Here is a 6758-nt window from a genome sequence, read left to right on the forward strand (position 1 = left end):
TTTTTGCTCTCTAAAAAGTAATAAACCATACACACTAGCTCAATATTCAATTAGAAACTGGCCTCCCCATGTCGCTGTTTTAAAAAATTGTCAGGAATGGTAACTTCACAAATTTGTTAATGTAACTTAAAAAATTTTCATGTGTCTTACAAAGTTTGAATTTGTCCATTCCTGCTGAAATGTAAATATAAATGGCAGCTGGCATTTCTAAATTATGACATTAAAAATTTACAAAGTTTTCTCAAGACAGCGACGATATGAAGAATATTTGTGATTGAGTTTGTTATTTTTCCCATTTTGATTAAGGCTTCATAAAGATGTGCATTAAGAGATCAGGTCAGTTAACACCAGCTAACCTGAACCAAGTATCTTCTCTTTATGTAGCATGTTTTGCAGCAGTTAAGGAAACAGTTTCATGTGAATTTTTGTTGATGTATTTGAAAAATACTGTTTGTTTGATGTGTATATGTGATTATGTGAGTGTATGAACTTGTGAAAGAGGCAGAATGGTCAAAAAAGGGTTTTTATCATGATTTAAGGAGAGCCAGAATGAAGGAAAATGCCACTTGAGCATTTGTGCAATACTCTGAGGCCTCATTTACACAAATCCAGATATTTAACAAAACATATTTTTTTTTCCTACATTAAAACAGCATTTTTGAAAATCCCTCCATCCACACATGCAACAAAGAATGCAAAACTGACTCAAATACACTCAGATGATCATTCCAGCCCAGTAGACGTTGAAAATACCCATAAAATTTGAAGCCAAATGCCTCAAGTAGAATACTTTGAGCATGCATATTGGACAAAATACAGAGTGCGCCGTGATGCCAAAGCCGATATTTACTAAAAAAATGATGGCTTTGACTTGCAGGCCATCAAACCTCTATAATTCAATATTTTACACAGATTCCTGCCGGAAAATAAAAGCTTTAAAGTGAGAGGAAGCCTAGCACATGTCGCCATGAGGTGTTTATGTTGCTGTGGCTGTCAATTGCAGTTTCTTTTCACTCACTTTGAACTGTAGAGTTAATTTTTTTTTTTTTAAATCTGAATCTGGTTAATGATCATCAAATTATATGTCTTTAGAATCACTGAGATTTTTTGAATGTTTGCAATTGATTTGATGCCCCTTTTAAAAACTGAATGAAGCCAAAGATGTAAAGCCAAGTAAAGCCAAAGAAACATCACCAAATCACCCCAAATTGCTGAGCACACAGAAACAACCTCACCATCAGCCACATATTAAGATTTCTAAATGTTCAATAAGTGAAAACAGCATCATGTGTAAATTAACACTGTGATTTTTAAAAAGCTGTATTTTGTCCATCCAGAGTCGAACTGAGCTTTCAAAAATCTCAGTGACTGAAAGTGCTGTTTTCCTGTGGACAAGAGGTCAAAACTCAGAGAAAAAAAGTATGTTTTCCACAATATCTGGTTACGTGTGGACATGACCTCAGTGTTTCTGTTTATTGTGTTCACAAAAATCTGATGTGTATCTCTTTTTGTATTATATTAGCTGTCTTTTGTATCAACTCAGATTCTGTATTGTATATCCCAATTCTCATCATTTCTTTGGAGCATTCCAAGTAAAATCACCAGTGTTGAATTTACACCTGTAGAATTCAAAATAAAAGTTTTTACTCCAAAACTCTTAATCTCACAGCAGGAGTTTATTTGACACTAGTGACTTTACTCTGCAAACTCTGACCACTTTTACTAAATACCATATCTGTCCTGTGTTTTTGGGTGTCTTCAAAGAATGTTTATGTTTTAAAACTTTCATTAAAATTAAAGAGCAAAAAGGGACTTTAAGGTATTTTATTGACTTAATCAAAGATAACGTTTAAAATATACTATGAAATGAAGCCTCTGTTGGCTAAAGTTACTTTCATATAGAAATAAAGGAGAGAGAACAGATGTATTAATATTTTTTAATTCACCCTGTATATTCACACTAGAACTTTCATTACAGTGAAATTATTAAATTTCTAAAGCAATAACATATAATATTCATGATTTTTCTTTATTTCAACATTTTATGGTAAAGAATTAATGCTGATGCAGGAACATGTATCAATGAATGATATAAAAATGAAAAAAAAAATCACAGAAAACTCAACATCAGCCTGGGGAAAAAATGTGGATCCTAACAAATCAACAAAAAAAATCCAGTAAAAATACATAAAAATACTACTTATACTGTGATTAATGCACCACTTTTCCATGTACAGTCAGCATGAGGATGAAAGTCACAAGGAACCTCAACAAGAGATAAAATCATGGCAAATTTTATTTGCATAATATAATATAATATAATATATGTTTTCTCATTTATGATTTTTTTTAATAGACTGGAGTATAAGCATAAAAAATGAAAAAGAATTGTCTGATGGCAGATTTTGATGTCAGTTTGCAGTGTTTCACACCAAAGATGAGCATTTGATAACACACCTTTTTCTCAATTAGTTAGAAACGAACGAAAAATAAAAATTAGAAAAAAAACTTTTCACATCATTATTACATTTTCACATATTGCTCATATATCTGTCATGAATTAATTGATACCTTTGGAAAGAGCACGTTACAATTAACACGTTCATTAAAAGACCATCAGAGTTAATTAGTCTCAGTATTGTTTTAAAAACGTGTGACTTTGATTAACAATTGAAATCAGTCATTAAAAACATATTAATGGTAAATTATTCACTCAAACCAACAGCAAAAGCATAATTTGCAAGGAGGTGACTTTAACAACATTAACGAGGTTGACTAGCGTTACTTTTGATTGGCTTTTGGTCTCTGGTTGCTTATGGGCTTTGTTTTCATCGCTAATACAAAAATACATTCGAAGTACACTTTAAGTCCACAAAATGCATTCAAGCGTCTTTAAAGCCTGTTCTGGTGATTAAGTGAGAATTCTGGGTCTCAATCCAAAAATAACAGCTTCCAGGCCTTGTATTTTGATTATACTTTAATTGGATGAATCTATTAATACATAGACCAGATGTTTCCAGCGACAACGCTGTATGTTATTATATTAAAAGAACTGCAGTTATTTTTCTTTTGCCAGCATCTGCCTGATGACTTTTCTCATAACAATTTCGAGTCAAAAGGTTTTCTGTCCTTGTAAAACTGGGAAATGCATTGAAATTATTATCCATTGTTTTCAATGGATGATACACTTGAAGAAAGTTAAAAGATGTTGAAAACAGCCAAAATATTTCTTCCATTTTTTTCAATTTTAGTCTACCATAGATGCTTTGCAGATATATAGTCTGTTTTTAAAATTGATTTAACTAAATATCTTTTAAACACAACTGAGTGTAAAGTTGAATGCAATAGTCTCTGTTAAATCTAACCCTAAACCTAACCCTCCCTTTCTTAAAGGTGCCATAGAAGGCACTAATTCAGAATTTTAAATTGTTCTACATGTCTACATAGAAGATATGTGACTTTGGTCAGGGCAAAAATGCCCATATACAGTTTTGCACCCCAATTTACATCCTTATAATTTAGCCCTAGAGTGAAACAAGCTGTTCTCCCATTTTCGTGGGGGGCTCATGAATAATCTGCTGATCTCTGTGTTGAAATAAACACAGGCAGGAAAATAAAATGTACCTCCATGTAAATAAGCTGGGTCGTCATACTATTTAGTTAGCAATGCTAGTTGAAGCTTGCTTGTAACTAACATGACCTATACTAGCTACTTGCTTTCGATCTCGACTACAACATAAAGTAAATTACAGTTGTTAGCTCACTATGAAACTTTCAGTTTAAGATGATCTAGATTCAACATCAAAAAGGGGATAAAATCACGCAGCATGGCGGCTACTTAACGCCTTGAAATCCCAGGGTTTGTACATACTAAGCCTTATTATTCAGTAACTACATGGACTTCAGTGCAGCCTGGTTGAGCTATTCTTAATTTATAGAAATGTAAATAAATTTTGGTGGGCCCTGGCCATTTAAGGGGTTAAAGGTTGTGGTTGTAGTTATGATGCTAATAAAGGTCGAACTGCCCCTCTGTGTCTTAAGTGTTAAATGCTGAGCAAAGCTGCTCGATATTGTCCAAGGTTTGGGAAACCATCTGGAGTGAAATGTGCAGAGCAAACCAACAACTTTGAATCAAAGTTGTCTGGGATCCTGTTAAAGATGTGGGAGCTGAAGTTGGCTTCCTATTTGCCAGCTTGTCTTGTGAATTTTCTGTTCCACCTTAAATGGTGTTGCAGTTACATTCTGGTGCCTGTACAAGATGTAGCATTTAAAGTGATGAATAGGAAGGTGAACATCAGCCTTCCTGTTGACAGTCCAGTTCTATGGGAAGGGAATGAAAAGTGGTACATTTCTGCACATAGTCCGGCATTTTCATTGCTGCTGCTCTGTTGTCCTGCTACAATACCTGCTGGGCTAGAATGTCGGGTAAATTTGAATATGAAGGCATGATGATTAATAAGTCAAGATTGTTATGTAACAGTTTAGGATTTTGAAGCTGGCCTGTTTTACTGCCCTGTTTTGCAAACTTGGGATTTGCATTTGAAGGTGGAGCACACCGTATTCACGGTAAGTCAGTTACAAGTATCAAATTCTTCTTATTCAACTGTTTTACTAGTTTTTAATTATATAACATCTTTAACCTCAACACAAAACCTTAACCTACACCTAAAGGCCACCACACACCGGATACGACGGAGCACTGTGTCACACAGCATCCAAAAGTGCAAAAACACTTTTTTCATTGGAGGTACACACGCCTGTGCCAACACAACACATCAATGTGTGCCAGCATTCCATGAGTCCGAGCACTGTTTAATTTCTAAGAGCATCACACTGAACTACCCAGCATTGTGCCATTACTACATTAAGTTAAAGCATTATTGAGACCACAGAAAGCCACAGTAGTTTGCATGTGACTTGAAATTCACACATCGGAAGGCAATTATACTTTTAGATAAACAGACAAATGCTAATGCTAAGTCACCTCGGCTAACAGTACTTTGCTAGACTTTTTCATCTTGTATCTTTTAGCTCAAAAACAGCCATTCTGTGAAAAGGAAGTAAACTGAGACCAAGCATGGTAATTAATGCTGAGCACTTCATTCAATTTATATCACTGTTGTCAGAAGAAAACCTTCTGCAAAATGATAACTTTACAGGAGAAGGAAAAAACCTACTTTACTTTTAATGTAAGTCAATGAAACCAGACTTATTTCCAAGTCATTTTGGCTCATTTCTTTTAATCCATTCATCATGAAATTTACATACAATGTAAAGGACAACAGGTACCAGAGTATCACCAGAGAGTTTGTTAATAATTTAAATATATTGCTGTTGTCAGAACAAAACCGCACATCTCCAAAATGGTAACTTTACAGGAAAAGGAAAAAACCTACTTTACTTTCAATGTAAGTCAATGGAACTAGAATTTTTTCTAAGTCATTTTGGGCCGTTTCTTTTGGCCCACTAATCATGAAATGTACACACAATGTAAAGAGCAACAGGCATTTTGAAATTATGTCAAAAACTGAAAAACGACAAAAAATGGAGATATGAGGTTTTGTTCTGACAGCAGCGATATGTAGATCATCTATAGGAGACCATTAAAAAACAATGTTACCAATTTCAATCTTCCAGTGATATCGCCACCTACCAAAAGCGTGTGGTGTTTACCCCACCAATTTCCGAGTCGCTTCTACAGCCCTTCACTTTTTGCCTGTAAGTTGCCCTTCAGTCATAAATGAGCTGGTGTTCTGCCAGACAGTGCAGTTGTTCCCCCAACACATCACCAGAGCTGCTGGAAAGTACATCTTGTCAGTTTGAAGGCATCTGGCCTGTGATTACAATGAGGAGGTGGGAGCATGACCTTAAATCCTAGATAGTCATTGACAGCATTGCTCAGAGCGCTGTAGGAGGATGCCTAGTATATAACAACTAAATAACCACCTAAATAAATAAAGAAAGTTGGATGGCCTGTCACTTAATCTGCTCATTATCGCTGTGAAATTTCCACCGACTGCAGCTTAAGGTTTCCTCCAGAGGCGAAAAGACAGAAATCAGAGGTCCCAGTACAGCCGTGAGTGGCAGAACACATCTTTCACACGCAGATAGAGTGTCAGAAAGGCCGGGGCACGTAGGCCTATAGCCAAACGCAGATAGAGGGGCTAGAGGCTATCATTTTGTGATATTTGTTTTAGACACTGTTGGGTCATTCTACAAACCTCAGTTTCGAAGAAGTTGGGACAGTATGTGAAATGCTGAGAAACATACAAAGCAGTGATTAGTACTTTCTGTTTGACAAGATATTTGATGTTTTTATCTCATGAAATGTATTATTTTTATTGTTATTATATGGTCATTCCTAATTTGATGCTTTCGAAATATTCCAAAACAGGACAGGAGCATGTTTACCACTGTGTTGCATCACCTTTCCTTTTACCAACACCAACTGAAGACACTCATTCATCCAGTTTTGAAAGTCTTCAGTTATGCAACTGTACATCATTGTCACATTTTGAGCTTCCAATGCAGAATGTTTCTTGTCATCGTCATGTTGAAATAAGCATGGACATCCCTGACATCGTCTAGAAGGCAGCTTATGTTGCTCCAAAATGTGTTTATATCTTTCAGTGTTAATGGTGCATCCGCAGATGTGTGCACATCCCCCACACCATGACAGACCATGGATTTTGAACTTTATGTTGGTAACAATCTGGATGGTCTCTTTCTTCCTTGGCCCAGAGAACATTATGTCCTTT

The sequence above is a fragment of the Colossoma macropomum genome, unplaced genomic scaffold (genome assembly GCF_904425465.1).
Source record: "Colossoma macropomum unplaced genomic scaffold, Colossoma_macropomum, whole genome shotgun sequence".
Lineage (NCBI taxonomy): Eukaryota > Metazoa > Chordata > Actinopteri > Characiformes > Serrasalmidae > Colossoma > Colossoma macropomum.